Source organism: Acipenser ruthenus, chromosome 25 (genome assembly GCF_902713425.1).
Source record: "Acipenser ruthenus chromosome 25, fAciRut3.2 maternal haplotype, whole genome shotgun sequence".
In the NCBI taxonomy this organism is placed as follows: Eukaryota; Metazoa; Chordata; class Actinopteri; order Acipenseriformes; family Acipenseridae; genus Acipenser; species Acipenser ruthenus.
In genome coordinates this window covers 17837625-17854611 of record NC_081213.1, presented here as the reverse complement: position 1 = coordinate 17854611, position 16987 = coordinate 17837625, and the positions used below count along the sequence as shown (strand labels likewise).

Below are 16987 nucleotides of genomic sequence, written 5' to 3'. Positions count from 1 at the left end.
TAGCGACATTCTTCAAGTCTGAAGCACATTCAGTAAGCTGGGTTGTGCTGTTCATCTTGGAAACAACTTTTTCAGGTTTAGATTAAACTATCCATTGGCATTTAATGTGCCATGCCCGCGCGTTTTATTTGTGTTAAATGTCTGTGTCGGGGAAGGCTGCAATGTTCCACAATTGTTAAGCTTTATAATAAAATATAATTCCTGGATGACTGTTTTATTTATTGGTTGATCCTTTGTGTGAACTGGCCTTCATCTGAAACCTTGTAGTATCTATCTCAGGCATCCCAGCTTTCCCCCTCCTTAAACTAAATAAAGATGTTCCTTTTTTTCATTGTTTTACTTGCATCATTTTGCGGGTACACCTGTAGAATTACTGCTGTTTTCAAGGTAATGTAACAGTCATCTTAAATGTGATTTGAAGCTGATGGCTTATATGTAGTACACCGGAAGTAGGCAACAGGAAATTGGAGACTGTGTTTTTTAAAAGACATTTAGAGCAGTGTGGCTGTTGAAGTCAGTATTCCACTGAGTATAAAGCACTCTCTGGTTCAAGACATTGAGAAAGACAATGTTTGTCTAAGTGTCTTTCAGTAATGTCAATATTATGGCATAGATTTACAAAAATGTGATTGCAGTCTTTTGTATGTCTTTTCATAATACAAATTAAAGGGGTACTTTACTGCAGGGGTATTCAATGACATTCACTGGAGGGCAATGTCCAAAGGTGGGGCACAGGGCGCTCATGATGTGCGTGTGGATTTATGATTGACATTTAATAATACAAATCAAATATTTCACTGTAGTATGCTAGTACCCTTAATTTTATTAGAACTATTACATTTAAATAACAGTAAACTGTAAAAAAAGAGATATTAAACGCTAGATTATGGTGTACTGACGCGAATGGGAATGAATATGCATAGGCTACCGAGTGTGTGACTAAAGTTATTGGTTGAAGATAGCTTACGTACAGTGTTGTAAACAAGGAAGGAGAAGGGTTATTACCAGATGAAGTGAAGTGATCACTTGTTCCTGTATTGTGGTGTGTTGTCAGTTAATATCGCTTGTTGGGGAACACAAATACCCTGTAGATAGCGGTGACCTTTCAACCGTGAGTATCTGCAACTAGCATTTGTAATGAAGGGCAGCTACTCTTGCAAAAACCTGCCTACTTCTTCCTGTAAGAAACAATAATAAAAAATAAAAATGAATTTGCAACTGGATGTCTTTGAGATCGCAGACAATTATCCACAGTTGAAATGGCGGTGTGGTTTGCCACTAGAAACGCTAGTTTTAAGTGGTCCTTTTGTATTAACTGTTAACAAGTAGCTTTCTAATTTATGAAGTATTTCCTTTTTTAGGGGTTAGTAAATATAACTTGAATATTATTATTATATTTAGGATTGTTTTCCCCTCCGTTTTCTTTTTTTAAGAATGATTGACCCCTGCTTGCCATTTTGTAGTAAAATTGGTTTAATGTATGTGTTTTGGTGCATGCAGAATGAAACTGCATGCAAACGAGGGTGCAACATTTTAATAAGCGATTGATCTATAATTTACAGAATACATGCAGGACACACTTTATTACAATCACTATTCGTAATTGTATTAACATTAATACAGACTAGTCATTTATTAATGTTGTGCTCTTGTTTCAGCGTTCTTCATTCTGCCTTTTAATGAGAAAGTAAAGACTTGGACTATTTAAAATCCTGTGTAGTTGTTTCACGTTAAAACCCCATAAATTAAAGTGATTTTCCTGCAAAGCGTAATTAAGAACAGCCACATTTTGCGGAAAACCCGCCCAGTTGGCAGCACCGCAGCTGACATGCGACGGGTCAGAAGGAAGACACTGGCGGCCGATAAATTGAAGAACGCTGCTTTTACTGTATTGCTATCTCTGCTTGAATCATTTTAAAAAAACAGCATTTCTGAAGGGAGGCGGTTTTAGAAATGACCACTAGGGGTGTGCAGCAGTATTTTCTGCCCCATCTGAAACCGTGGCAACTAAGAGTAAGTAAATGGGAATGGGAGGGGGAGGGGGAACGACCTTTATTACAAATCAGAATTTCAAAGAAGACAGAGCTGACAACCACTAGTGGCTATTTATCAAACCACCGCACTACAGAAATTCAGCTTGGAATAAGGATATTATTTGGTAAACCTGGTAATTTTGATATAAAGCATCTTTTTTTAAAATATTAAAATCTGCTAAGGAACGTAACTTTTATACACAACTGCTTGAGCCTCTATCAACAGCCCTGATGTAAAATTCCCATAGCAAACATATCTTGAGGGGCCAATTTGCCTTAACCTTCCCTGTACTGGAACGAACACTTAGAACAGTCCCCAACTGTTTTAACATAAAACATTCTGGACTTCAACCCATTGAGACATTGGGGACCATGAAAGAGGTGGTTCGAGAATGCCAACACAATGGTAGCATTGTGAACAGAGCAGTAAAGCACGCTAGTAATTAACTTGCTTTGCGTATAGTTTATCCGCAAATACCAGAGCCAATATTTTTTTATTACAACTCGCTAAAAAACTGGACTAGAGATGGGTTGACTTGGTGATTGCTATTGAAATTTACAAATGAATTGACTGAGTTCTCTCCCAGCTAGCCTGCTTAACTAAATCTGTATTACTGGTTTGCTTTGTGGGTCAGACACACTGCCTTTAGATTTGATGCAAACTGAGATTTAATCACATCAGAAATCTCCGTAGATCACAGACCAGATTATGTTTTTTATAACTGTGTCCCAGACACCAAAATGAAATGACTGTGATTCAAATCCTTCCACTCGTAGGTACATCTTATTACTGCATTCTTCTGAAATGATTCAAGGATGAAAATAACTTAGGGAGGTGAGGGAATGAGGAGGCATCTGCATGTATTAGACATACCGTAAATAGGGCAGTTTCTCTCTTGTCTGGTCACAGCTATCGGGTGTCCTTAATAATTAAGAAATGTAATTTGCTGGCATTGCTGGCAGGTGCTTAGGTCTGGCTTCTATTCAGGTTTCTTACATCCTGCGTGTCTGATCTGTCTTTTGATGTCTGCTCTTCTCTGTGTTTGCTTGGATGCATACTGCTGTAAGACAAACTGGCATCCATGCAAATATGTAACGGCTTCCACTTTTATTTGAAAACGGGGGGGGGGGGGGCATTTGAAGGCTATAATTGTTACTTGACTGCACTGTAAATACTGCCAAGAGTGGTTTGCTACAATACTGTACCCTGACACCTGGAAATTCAGTTATACAGTTTAAGCTGCTTACTTGCAGGTATTACTCACGATGACTTGCTGCCGATTTGCTTCTGCTGTTCCTAGAGCTTAATTCTCGCTGGCTGTTGCCTGGAATGAAGTGTATGGCTTGTGACATCCTAATGGCCTCCCTAATGGAAACTGATTGCCTGGGTTTTTGCTCGTTTGACTTGCTACTCCTTAGCCTTTTATTGTATGCAGTGTACTGCTCTTCTGTGGCAACTGCATAGCAGCAATAGTAATATATGATATTTAGTGAGTAAACTGGCATACTGTACCAAAAACTGCTACCCTTTCAAAGAGTATATTGATGTAAAAGCATTGCAATTATTACAAAAGTATAACCTACAACTTCTGTGCATATTCAATATTGCATTCAATTATAATAAAATAAATACTGCACTATCCTTTCTCCACCTTGGGGTATGGTTAGCATAGAACTGACACACTGTACAATACAGTATAACACAGTTTACATGTGGTTTAAGTGATAAACAATTGTTGTAAGTCTTCGCATCATGATCCCTCACTCAAAATAACAAGGTGGCATTGTGCTGCTCTCTCACCAGTGTTTTGGAATGTGGGTAGAACACACGAGGCAAGGCCCAGTAACTTGTAGTTGTTAGGGGACAATGTACCGGTGAAGAGCAAATAATTACCAGTGATCCTGTGTTTGCGTTCAGCTTTACCACTGACTGTGTGGCCGTGAGCTTTTCCCTCAGTCCTTTTACTTAACTTAGGTGTAAGCAGAAGAACTGAAAAGATGCATCAAATTGGTTAATTAATACAGTACATAAATAATAAATAAATGAAAAACATGAGGACCGAAAAATGTATGCCTTAGTAAATTAACTGCTGACTGAATATATTTGAGTTTATTTGTTTTTGTTTTTTCCAGTGCAAATCCTGGCGTACTTCTGCTTTAAGCTGAAAGAGGTTCAAACGTTGCTGTTGTCAGCAATTAGAAAAAGCATTGCCTGAGGGTGCCCATTATGTATCTCCTGTATGATTAGTAGCTTAACTATCAGACACGGCATTTTAACATGGATCTTCACTCTGTGTGCCACATTCCTGTGGATCATTTTAATCCCTTCTGTGTCTGGACAGGGAAAGAGTCCTGTGGGTGTCAATATGTCCAAACTGCCACTTCCCCTTCCGTCAGTGAATTAAACACGGCAGAAAGAGGCTACTTTCATTAAAAAGGCGTTAAAATATCAGTAAGGCTTTATTTAAATTGAACACTGTGTAGCATTAATAAAACCTGCATAAATGCATGATCACACTGAATAAGTGTACTGTACATTATCTATTATAACCACTTTGAAAACTGACATAACATGAATATTCACAATACAATGTCATAACGTGCTAGAAACTAAAAGTAAAGGAAATGAAAACTTGTCATAGCTGCTTTTACAGTAATCGGATCTATTCTAAACAGTGTACATATTTAACATTATCAAAACACATTTGATAAGTGTTATGAATACATATATGTGTGCTATGCCAGTTTTGAAGAGTGATTCTGAAGGGATTAGGTTTCTATTCAAATTTACTCAAACTGCCAAAAACAGCTTGGGTATTACAAAGTCTTTGGCAGGATTGAGCAATATGCTTTATAGGATAAACTTTTTTTTTTTTTTTTTTTTTTACAGTTTATTGTAGAAAACTCTGCAACAAAATACAACAGGGCCTCCTCATAGAGAGTTCATGTGCTTGCAAGTATGTCCCCAGGGCTTCTGGCTGGTGATTGCTTATTATAGAGTTTTCCTTGTTTTAAGTTTTTATTTTAGTGTGTTATTTTCCTCCTCATATTTTCAACAATCGCTGTACTTTTTTGTACAAAGATATTTCTTTTCACATATTTGCAAATTAAGAAAAACAACATTCCATATCTCAAGAATAAATCTCACAACCCAGAACTTCTGTATCCCAACGGACAAGCACAGAGTTAAAAATCCTGTCTCAGAGTTCCCATCACTTTATTATTTAAATCCTCTGGAACCAGGAGCAGAAGCTGTGATGTATGGGAAACCTACATATTTAGATGAGAAGTGTACCCTGCGATGCGATCTAAATAAGGCACAATCAATTGAAGTTTTGAAAATTGTACTAAAGTGATTAGCACTAATGTGGTTTCAAGATGTGTTGATTGCACAATAATTAGCTGGTGTGGATAGGCCATGTCTGTAGGGTTAGCATAATTAATGCTGTGATGAGTGCAGTCAGTTAAGCGCATCATTAACTTCCTGCCAGCCATCTGGTGTTTCAATAATATACTGTATACCTACATAAGAGGAGTTCTACAACCCTGGGTAAAGACTAGCATGAGTTTGGTCATGACAGCTACTCTAGATATATGCAAAAGTGTGACGGACAGTGGCAGCACTGAACCAGGCAGAGGTCTCTTGTTCAGTCAGCGCCTGGTGCCCAGTGCTTCACATCACAGGTTCAGTAATAATTTTTATTTTTCATATATATATAATTTATAGGAAATTGAATCAGTGATCCGCTTTAGTGTCCTGGCTGTCTTTCATTATGTTTGTTTTGCCATCCTACCGCTTCACTGCTCTCTTCCCACTCACCTGTTCTCTCCATGCTGCACTCTCACCCTGCTGTGAGGTGGTGGGGGTAGAGTAGCTGTGGGATACATGTTGCACAAATTGCATTTTGCCTGCTCCTGATTGCTGCCATGTACTTGTTGACCACTTAGTTTCTTCTTTGGATGGAAACTGCATACCGCAGTGCCACACATGCAGGTGTGTATGATTTGCTTTTTTTTTGCAGACCTTGCAGTTTGACGATTTTCAGCTCCAGGGGTATATGGTTCAGCGTAATCATTAAAGTTAATGCAAAACCTTTTCTGAGCATTCTTTTTCAATGCAACTGTCCCAAGATGAGGGAACATCACCAAACAGCAGTTACATAGCTCATAATGACAGCTGTGTTTGGACATTAATGCTTACAAGTTTGCCTATTGGGTTATATTTGCTTAGGCTACTTGAAATTTTATGTCACCAGCTTTAAGATTCAGTAGCTTTGAGAGGGCGTCTACTTGTGGGATAATGACCACTCTACTCTAAATGTGATTGACTGAGACGATCCGATATAATTGGAAATCATTTAAATCAGTTTCAATTGGATAATGTGGTAAGTTTTGGTTGTGGATTTCATAAGAAAGAACATAAAGTTTACAAACGAGAGGAGGCCATTCGGCCCATCAGCAGCAGCTTCTGTCTGGAATACAAAACAACGGTCATGTGTGTTCCTGCACGGGCAGTACATCCAGGTAGACTTGTTCAGAAATGTACGTATCACAATTTAAATCCCTGCAGTCTGAAAGGATAGTGTCATCTCTTCCCTTTGCACTGACTTGCAGCACACAGTACAATCCAGCTGCCTTCATCCAAAAGGGAAACTTGTAACCTGACATCTATTATAAGCAGCAAGAGGCAGTTCAGAAGATATTCAGGGGTGTATTACAAGAGATGCAATCATTAGAGGAGAGGAAAGGTGTCTTGGGTCACTCCAGGACTCCAGAAGTGAAAGGTGTCGGCACACCACCTGTTATTCCTCCATTGAGTGAGTGCGACAGGCTAAAGGATTGTGGCACAGGATAACAAGCAGTCATGGTATGCCCTTTTCAAATGTGTCCAGGGTGAAATCCCAGGGTGAAATCCCAGGGTTGTGTTGTTCCTAAAGCGATCAGGTGTGAGCAAAATGGTACAGATCCCTGCTCTGATCTGTTTTCACTCTGTGGTGGCCTGGATCTCCTCCAGCAGGTAATCAATTAAAATAACTACTAATGGTTAGAGAGTGTCCTGTAATCGTTAAGAATAGATTCAATATCCACCTGCAGTGCGAGTTGGAAGGATCCAGTTCTACCAGCCTGCAATCCTAAATGGGGCTGACCAAGTCCCAATTGAAATTAGATTGATCTCGATCTGCTGCTGATGGACACTAATAGGACTGATTTGAGTTGACTTTCAAAATGGCCACCGTGGCAGATGGAAACCTGCCATTTGTTTTACAAGAAACTTCCCTCCCATATTTATCTTTCTATTCTCAAAACCGTCCGGCTGTCCAAAAAATATTTAGAAAACCATGTGAGCAACTACACCTGGAACTGCCACTGTGGCACAGACATGAGTTCTGCAGAGCCCCTGGCTTTTCTAATGAAAAGCCTGGTTTAGGTCTAGCTGATTCTGTCTGGCTAGTTTACTCATTGAGAAGAGAACTAGGGTCTGATTCATTAATCAATGCCCGTCTGGGCGCTGGCACAGCCTGTGAGCCCTGCAGTGTTCTTCAGGGTTGTGTGGACCATGCCAGATTTCACACTGCCTCTGACAGAGATCAATGAATCAACCCTTTGGTGATGGAGCTGGAAGGACAGCCTGCTCCAGTGAAGCAAACGCTATCCACTCTGACTTCTTTGTGGGGAACGATTTATTGAAATGATAGTGGTAGCCCTTAAAATAAATACATAAATAAAACTGCACTGTAGTGAAGTTATTGGTTTAATTAGTCTTGATTATTTATTGTACTGAGAAGTATGACTGATAATCGTTTGTGACAGTCATCTAAAGGAAAAACAAATATTTATTTGGCAGTGGAAATTAGTTTATTTGAGCCACCCTATATTGTTTAAGAGAGTAAAAAATACATGCAAAATTAGTATACGAGAGAGAAAGAACTACTACCTATGAATAATGGTGCAATTAATAAGTTACATATCCTTCTGAGTGTTCAGGAATCTGTTGCTCCAATATTGAGTTACTTCCATTTTTCTCTCTACCTGCCTTTAAGTGGCTTTGATCTGTTTTAATCCTAAGTGCCAGGACTGAACTTTTTCCACTCCTAGCCCCACCTACTCTACATATCTAAAGTTAGTGAGAGTCCGTGGGGCTGACCGTTTAAATGTTACACTGTCAAACTATATGAATGAAATGAGGAACGCTGTTTGTTCCAATATTTGGGATACTCCAGATAAGCTCAGAGCCAGGTTGAGGGAAACAGAGAAAATGCTAACAGCTCAATTTTTAAAAAACCCAGAACCACTCGGAATGACATCAAATAGTCAGACAGCAATTAAAATGACATTTGAAGCTGCATAGTTCAATTAATTTGGTAAAAGTGGGCTATTTTATACTGTCTGCTTTTTGCTATGCATTTTAGTCTGAACTAAGTTTAGCTGCCTATGCTTGGTTCCAGTATATACTGTTTGTAGACACTGTTGTAGCTCATTCAATTTTCCTTAAACTTGATATGGTAGTGGTTTTTTGTTGCTCTAAGAAAATAGCTGCACTGGAAATCATTGTCAAGCAGCTTTCTGTATGTTAACCTGGTTTGTTATTGTGCCTACGCACTCAGATTTCTGTCACGATAAGGATTCCTATATAGTGTTTATGACTCAAGCATTAGTTATTTTTCTGCTGATAATGTTTTTCACAAACCTGCACAAATGCTGTACACACATAATCTTACGTTTCATGTCTCGCGGAAAATAATGAATGCATTTGACCTAATTAATTAACTTCTAAAAAAGTGAAACGCTCTGTAGCTAAAGTAAGACAGTCAGTTGATTTTGTTCGTTTATTTCTGGTAAAATGAATAAATAAATAAAATGCTTCCTTGGTACATGCCAACTAGAACTGAAAGGATGTCATTATTGGGTTTAGGGAGTCCTTTCTTTCTCTATGTTAATCTAAACATTGCCTGTTGATTCAGAAAAGCCGTGAAACATCCCTTCCTGGTATAGGCACTTGAAATTCTGCCACTTTCAATTCTGAGACTAAAGACTCCATTTACACCCACGACTCCGGTTTATGCCGCCTCAACGTCAATACCTCAAGTAAATAAATGAGGGTTTACGGGAAGTGAAGGTGGTTGTTCTCTGCTGACCGAAGAGACAAAGGCTGCATTGCCCAGGATGTATCCAGGCCGACCAAGCACACCGGTCCTCTCACAGGACTTGGTTGGCAGGGAAGCAGAGGCCATAGCTGACACGGCTCTGTAATGCTGTATATTACCACGCTGCAGAAAGCTGGTTAGGCAGTGAAGTAACCTTAACCACCAGTAAACGTAGTTTTAACCACAGGCTTTGTGTGTAGCAGCAGTTTGCCCACAAGCATCAGTCTGTTTCATAACTACTAAAAATATCTCAGATCTCTGCTGTGATAATAAGTTCACTGTAAATATGATGAAGGAATTTATAACTGATTTTCCATTCCAACCAGAATGCTTCAAAACATGTTTTTCTGAAATACATAAAATATGAAAAAACCCATAGTCGTACGCAAGAGACAGTCGTGTAACATGCCAGTTAGTATCATGTCTCTAAGATTTAAGGACCATTTAGGGCATTAAACAGATAGTAGGTGAGTATTGAAATCGCATGCAAGAACCGGCCCTAGAGAGAACCGTATAAAGTGCTGTGTGATAGGCTTGAGAATAAGAATATCGTTAACGTCTAAAACCAGACAGAAAGCAGCTGTGTTGATCATCAAGCCATTTAACTCCCGTCCCATCGATGTGTAATCTCTTTACTGTGACAAATTCAATACTTCTTCCAAACTTTAAATGTCAGTGATTGACCTCCTAGTCAGACCTATTTTTTATATTTTAAAGACATCAGTCGTCTGGAGCTAGGCTTTCATATCTCTTCCTCTTTTCTCAAAAGAATTGTCTGACTGTTTTACAGGTAGGTCATTTTGTAATCTGATAATTCTATGTTTTATGTGCTTCTGTGAGTATGAGTGGAAGTATTCTAGTAATGAGCATGAGCTGTTTGCACTGACTGGCCATGTCAAACTTGACCACGGTCAACTGAAGTTAGGTCTGTTCCCTGCATTCCTTTGTAGAAAATAAAATAACCCCAGTGTGGAGGTAAAGATTTGAAGTTCTCTGAGAGAACTCGCCATATGTATCTTCCAGTTTTTCCCACTCAGGCCCTGTAGTCACTAAATATGTTGGTATCCGTGAATAGATATTTTTTTTAAATCTGTCCCTCAAATGCAGTAGTACCCCAAAGAATATCAAGAAGAATGGCTGTGCTTCATTTTACCCCAGAACATATTTCTGCAAAGGCGACTGCAAATAAAGACTTAAGTTCCTTTAAAGCAGAGACTGCCCATTGTATTGCATTGCTCATTTTGTGATGACTAAACTGCTATACCATTTAAAGAAAGTGAGGAGTTTGTAGGACTACATACTTGGTACATAACTGTCCATCTGTTACATTTTTTAGTTATCTGTTTGGTTCTTTTGTAGGAGCTGGATCAGCCTCATGTAATATCCCTGCAAAAATATTTATTTTTCTGTGAACACAGCTGAGTCCACACTGTAGGAGATTTCAAATATTGAAATAAGCAAGAGTCTGAGCGCAGTGCATTGGAGTGCTGCTGTATAAAAAAAGACCCTTCAATAATGGAAACTGGCTCAGGGCTAGACTTGCTTTCACCTGTAGTACTGTATTGGTTTTCCAGTAGATGTATATCTGTATAAAAACTGACAGCCTAGCATATCTACACCACGTTTTCTTGATTCAGTAAATGCTTACTCTTTGGAGGTTGGCAACGGGAGTATAGTGGAGGTCTCTATGTATGCGTGTTACAGACTTCTATTATATTTTGAAAACAAAACATTGTTACAGCCTATGGACTTTTAGATTGTAAAGCAATTTTTGGAATGCTTTTGTCATTAAATGAGCTAATCCGAAATATTGCTGTATGGCTTTACCAGAATACTGTATATTGTGTGAATTGTCAAAAGCCATTGCTCGGAGTACTGCCAGTTCAGTGGTGATGTAAAAATCTGGGTGTCCATAAATGTAAAAAAAAAAAAAAAAAATCCCAGATTTCCACTGAAGGTGTGCAGAAATATCCATTTGGGTCTTAAGTGCCCCTATACATCGTACAAGCATTTTAATCCCAGTCAGAACTGGAATCAAATGCATTTTAGTCCACCTATTGAGAATTATACTTGTTTTTTTTACTGTTAAATGATTTTTAAAAATGTTATTTTAAGACAGCTGTGACTTTCTCATTTTCTTCCATTTACCACAACACAGAAGTCCCTTTATGCCCTTAATCAGAAACTTGAAATGGTAGCCAGTCAAAACAAACAGCAGATTTTCTTTTCTTCCTGTGCAGCTGCAGTGAAATGCAGGTGAGTGATAAATGGGAGCAGCCCTGCCAGGAATTCACCAGCACTGGCTGGCAGTGGGGATGGTCCTCTGTCTCCCTACAATGAAATGTACGTAGTGCTATGAATTGACAAAAGAATGCCTGGTTTTACAAGACAAAATGTGTCGGTTCTTGGAGACCATTCTATTGTATGCTCCCTGAAGTTCAATGCAGGCAGGATGCTTCTTTGTGGAGTAGTGGTTAGGGCTCTGGACTCTTGACCGGAGGGTTGTGGGTTCAATCCCCAGTGGGGGACACTGCTGTTGTACCCTTGAGCAAGGTACTTTACCTAGATTGCTCCAGTAAAAACCCACCTGTATAAATGGGTAATTGTATGTAAAAATAATGTGATATCTGTATAATGTGAAATAATGTATAATGTGATATCTTGTAACAATTGTAAGTCGCCCTGGATAAGGGCATCTACTAAGAAATAAATAATAATAATAATAATAATAATACTGGGGGCTATTCAGTTGATCTGAACAGTGACTTATCTAAATACTGACAATATCATCAAAATAAGACCATGATTATGAAATTCAACAGTTACCAGGCCTGTGAGATGCTTGTGTGTATTTGTCTGCAATAGTATTAGATCCACTACTGTTTAATCGAACCCAATGTGTAGAATAAAAGTGTATGGTGCTAAAAGATGAATAAGCAAGTAGCTTCAATGTCATTTTAATTGTTTTTTAATAGATTTTGTACATGCCCCTTTTCTATTATATGGTGTTTGGGTTCTGTTACTCCAATTATGAGTTACCATTTTTTGTCTATATCTGCCTTTAAGTGCGTTTGTGCTTGTTTTGAGCTTGTCTGTGAAATCCTGGTCTGGACTGGGCTGAACAGCTTTCCTCGTTCTGTTTAAATCACGTGGCATTGGGACTAAATAGATAGAGTAGATAGGACTGACAGAGTTGCCAAGTTTTTGTTGCATGATTTGAATGGAATACATTCATTCAGTCCTGGCACAGATCTCAGAACCAATAAAATATGAAGTGAAATGTGTTTTTTTTTTTTTTTTGTTTTGTTTACAACATTAAAATGACATTTGTTTAATGCATTGTCCAGTAAGACCTTTTTTTTTTTTTAAATGTATTTATTTTTTTGGAGATGCGTGTGAACAATTGTATTCTGTCATAAATCTTCTGAAAAAGGTGGAAACAGGAAGACGAGGTGACACCAAGCTTGTCAAGACAGTTAAGTACACAAGGGCAGGCCTGAGTGTCTAGAGAAACATTCCTCAATGTGGTCAGCAAGCACATGTCTTCCTAGATGCTGAAAGAGTTGCAGTCGCGCAACAGCAGGCATTCATGTGGCTTGTGAGGGAGAGGACTTGGTTACCCTGCGTTCTGGATCCCAGATGTCTTTTGGTGCAAGTGTTGAGTTGACATATCGTTAAATTTTAATTTTTGTAGTGTTACATTTTGAACATAAACCGGGGTGGCTATGACTTCAGTTACAAGGAATGTATTACATAGTAGTAAATGTATGGAACCTATATTGTAATTTGGCGGTTGCATTGATTGGACACTTATTTTGGTAATTAAAGCCATTCAGTGCTTATAAAGAATGCACATCCTGAGTTTACAGTAACAGATGTTTTTTTAACATATCACAGGAATAATGAAACCATCTATAGCAGAAGTTATTGAGAGCATTAGTCTGGGGATATATAGAGAGAAACTTGTTTGTCTTTGTATGGATGTACTACAAGTTCTTTCAATATGCGGATGTAGGTCATTGGGATTACTTGCTTGTGATTGCTCTCATTTTTGTATTTACAGTCGTTTTATTCACCCCTTTTTATTTTAAGGATTTCTTTCTTTCCTGGTATGAGGGTGGTGTCTCCAGGTTCAGTTCTACATGGAAGCATAACAAAACCATTGTTTAAAACATGTTTATGGGTCTTTCAGTGTGGCATAAGATGATGTTCGTTGGTTTGGTGTGACGCCAGTGTTTTTGAAAGATTTGTATGCAGGAAAGATTTGTATGCAATGGGTCTTAGTGGCGGTGGCAACATTAACAAACACTTATACTTACGGTGAAACCTGGTAAAGTCTCACATACATATATTTTCAGCTAATGCTATTGTCAATTAAGTAGTTTAAGATATGCTTTTACAATGCATACTGAATTGTCATTTTCCTATAAACTTTTTGAAGTCATTTTGAAGTCTGTTTCTCTACAGCCAAATGGGGACGTTATTTAGAAGACTAAAGCCAAATTCACATTTAGTTATTTATTTATTGCTACATCCAGATAATTGTTTAAATATAAAAACCAAAGATCGTGGTTGTTGTAAAAGCTATAGTACATTATATCAAACCATTGTACAATCACACACGTTTGTTTGTCTGAACATTTTTTATTTATGTGGGACCTTTTGAGAATAAGTAAAACTATGGAAATAACCATAATCAGTTCACTACTTAAACTCCATTACTGGCTGCTTATTCAGCAGCAGTACAAAAGCAGATAATGTGGTCAACTGATTCGCCTATTACCTCCCCACCTCCCCCTGCCTTATCATTTTCCCCCTGCATAGCATGACTAAAATACTGTTTAAGGAAGTGTATTCACTTGTCTAATGGCTGTGTAAGTTTGAGCCAAAGCAGAAATCAGCATCACTTTGCTCTCAGTCCCCTGCCAGACCGCAATGTCTTAATACTGCTACCCATTCTGCTTTCATTGTGAGGTGCTCCATTGAGTCAAAGCCAGAGCTAGTGTGCCATAGCATGTAAGGGATACTTGATGCAGCATGAAATCAATTTCTGCAGTGATGGGTTTGGAGCATGAGGATGGGATTAGGATTTAGGATGCAGAGTTAATTCTAACAAGAATGTAACATAGCGGAGAGGGCTTTTTTTCATGGGATTTTTTTTTGCATACTGTTGTTGAGCTTTAACTTTAAAAAAAGTCCTCCTGCCTGTCCTGGTTTTACCTTGGCCAGGCTTGGGAATCTCGTGGTTTCAATGTGTGTAGAACGTGCATTATTTAGATTTTGTGCTTGGGGTATTATTGGATGAATGCCTGTTGACCAATGTTGTCTTCAACTGACCAGTTTATAAAATGAAAAAGACAGTTGGATGAAAACCCTGCCTCACCCCCATCCTACCAGTCCCTCCCTTTAGTGCTGTAGCTTCAAGATTTACAGATTGCAGGATAACTGCATTGTGAAAATGTCCCTACTGTCCGTTTGTCATCTTGTAGGCAACTGCTCCACAGATTAAAGGATGAAAGCTGCTGTTTAAAGTTTTTTAAACCTTGAGTAGGCCTGGAGAGAATTACTATTAACCTCGTGCCATTATTTCAGTTTTTTTAAATGAAAAATGGAAATGTTCATATAAGCAGCGTACAGAACGTTCTCAATCCCAGCCCCTTGCTGTGAATCATTTGCAAACCCCTTGCTGTGTATCAAATTGCCTTTGCTCTTCTGGCCTCCTATTTGCATGCTAAGTTGGCACGATGGTTTCCCCAGAGACGTTGTTCTTCATGTGTTTGGCATTCTCATGTGTTGATGTCACTCCACTGGGCTGTCTGCGTCAATGAAATTGCGCTTTTCGTCATATGAGGTCTGGCAACCAGGGAGACCTGCAGTTACTGGTTGTCCCACATGAAACAATTGTTTTGGAAGCAAAACGACACGTGGTTTTCCTCTTAGTAAAGCCTTCTAAATGTGATCGGGTTTGCCATTGTTTTAAGAGCGTGCTATGTGTTGCATCTGCTTTACAACAAGCTTGATCTGTATGCAAATAAAAATAAGCTCTGTGCTTATTTTTTTTATATAGCACCTTTTCCCTCTCACTCCTCTAGAATGAAATGTGGTTGTTTGGGAGGGGATGAAAAGCATCTTGATTCCAAATCTACTCTGCTTTTAATTAAATGCTTTATTACTTCTAATGGTCTTTTGGTTTTTGCTTTTTTCAGCCTTGCTGTTTTATTTATACAGGATTTTTATTTTTCTTTCAATGTAGGAACATTAAATAAGCAAACGGTGACCGGGCAACAGAACACACGCCCTGGTGCTGTATATTTGGCTCCCCTTTTAGCAGACTTTCAGATTTATCTGCCAGAAAATTACTAACCTAAGAATTACATTTTAATTACGGTGCCACTGCCTTTAGATAATGTTACCTAGAAATAACTGTAATAGAGTGAGTGTCTGGTGTTGATTGCAGCATCAAATCGTGTAACACTGAAGCAGTTAGCACAGTCGTAATTACTGTGGGTGTTTTTTTATTTCTTTCTGTACTGTGTTTCACTACATAAAGTATTTTGTATTCCAACTTCAGCTGTGTGACCTCAAGTCCACCACATTGGTTAAAGGCAAGCAGTAACTTCAGGTTGAGTTGCCCACTATTGAAAGTGTTGTCTGCCCTGACCTTTGTCCTGTCGATTCTGACTGACCTGAATTTTTCCTGATTTTACAGGACTTTTAGCGCCGGTCTGTATAGTGTAAAGCCTACAGTAACAGAACAATGCTGTATTTAACCAAGAAAATGCTGAATTTGAGTTTGTTCAACTCTTAAGACACACTTTGTTTTAGCTCTGTTACACAGCACTGTGTGCACTGTAATTTGGCACAAACATATTGGCTTTTACTCTTAGGCCATAGCCGTCAGTTTGCATAACATTCAAAAAATTATTCTCTTAAATAGCATTTCAAGTTTCACTTCTGTTCAGATTTCAACACTAGAGAACTCCCATTGCAGTGTGTGCAACATAATGTAAGTTCAAACATTCAGTTTTGATAAAAGGTCAAACAAAAATCAGAAATGGAATCTTTTCCTCTAAACTTTAGTCAAAGATTTTTTACTATAGTTTTTTCCTTCTCATTTAGTGTTTTGAAGTTGTGGGTGAGTTTATTATTTTGATTGGGATCCAGTTATTTTGCTAAGGAATATCAGGAAATCCAGTCCGGAAAAATGTCAACTACTGTAGTGTGTATAATTTTGTAATGTGTTCCATTTTGTCATCCCATTTTTTTTTTTTCTGCTGGATATTCTTATAGTGGAGATTCCTTGCTCATATTTTAATATGATGTACAACATTACAGCATGGTGAAAAATCACTTTTGTCATTTCCAATGAGACAGCTTTCCTGCTGTAAGAATTATTGGCACTGAAATTATTAAATTATTTAAATTATGTACAGAGAAATTTGTCAGATCTATTATAAATTTTCACCATGCATTCAATTGAAACGTTTTAATGCAAGTGGTATGGATGTGGGGTGGTAAACACAATAAATAATTTTAATGAGCCCTCTCCAAACTAGACGATGCAATATAACAATCAAATTTAACAATTATTTTTTTATTAATTCCTCACTTAAACACTTTAATTTACCTTTCATGCTAATGAAAAGTAGAATATTCTTTTGTAGGAGCATACATAAGGTTATGTATCGGGTACAACTAATTTGCTACAAATCTTAGTTTGTTTTGTTTTCTCCTAAATCTATCGAGCTCACGATAAGGAGACCTACGGTTGTGCCGTTGTCCTGATGGGAATTAAGGACAGGAAATGAT

At 38.2% G+C, this 16987-nt stretch overlaps 1 protein-coding gene across 1 annotated transcript in view; it reads left to right on the top strand.

Annotated features, from left to right (window-relative positions):
- LOC131696809 (carbohydrate sulfotransferase 11-like) overlaps positions 1-16987 on the top strand; it is a 42495-nt gene that overhangs the window by 1895 nt on the left and 23613 nt on the right. The gene's annotated exons all lie outside the window — the stretch shown is intronic.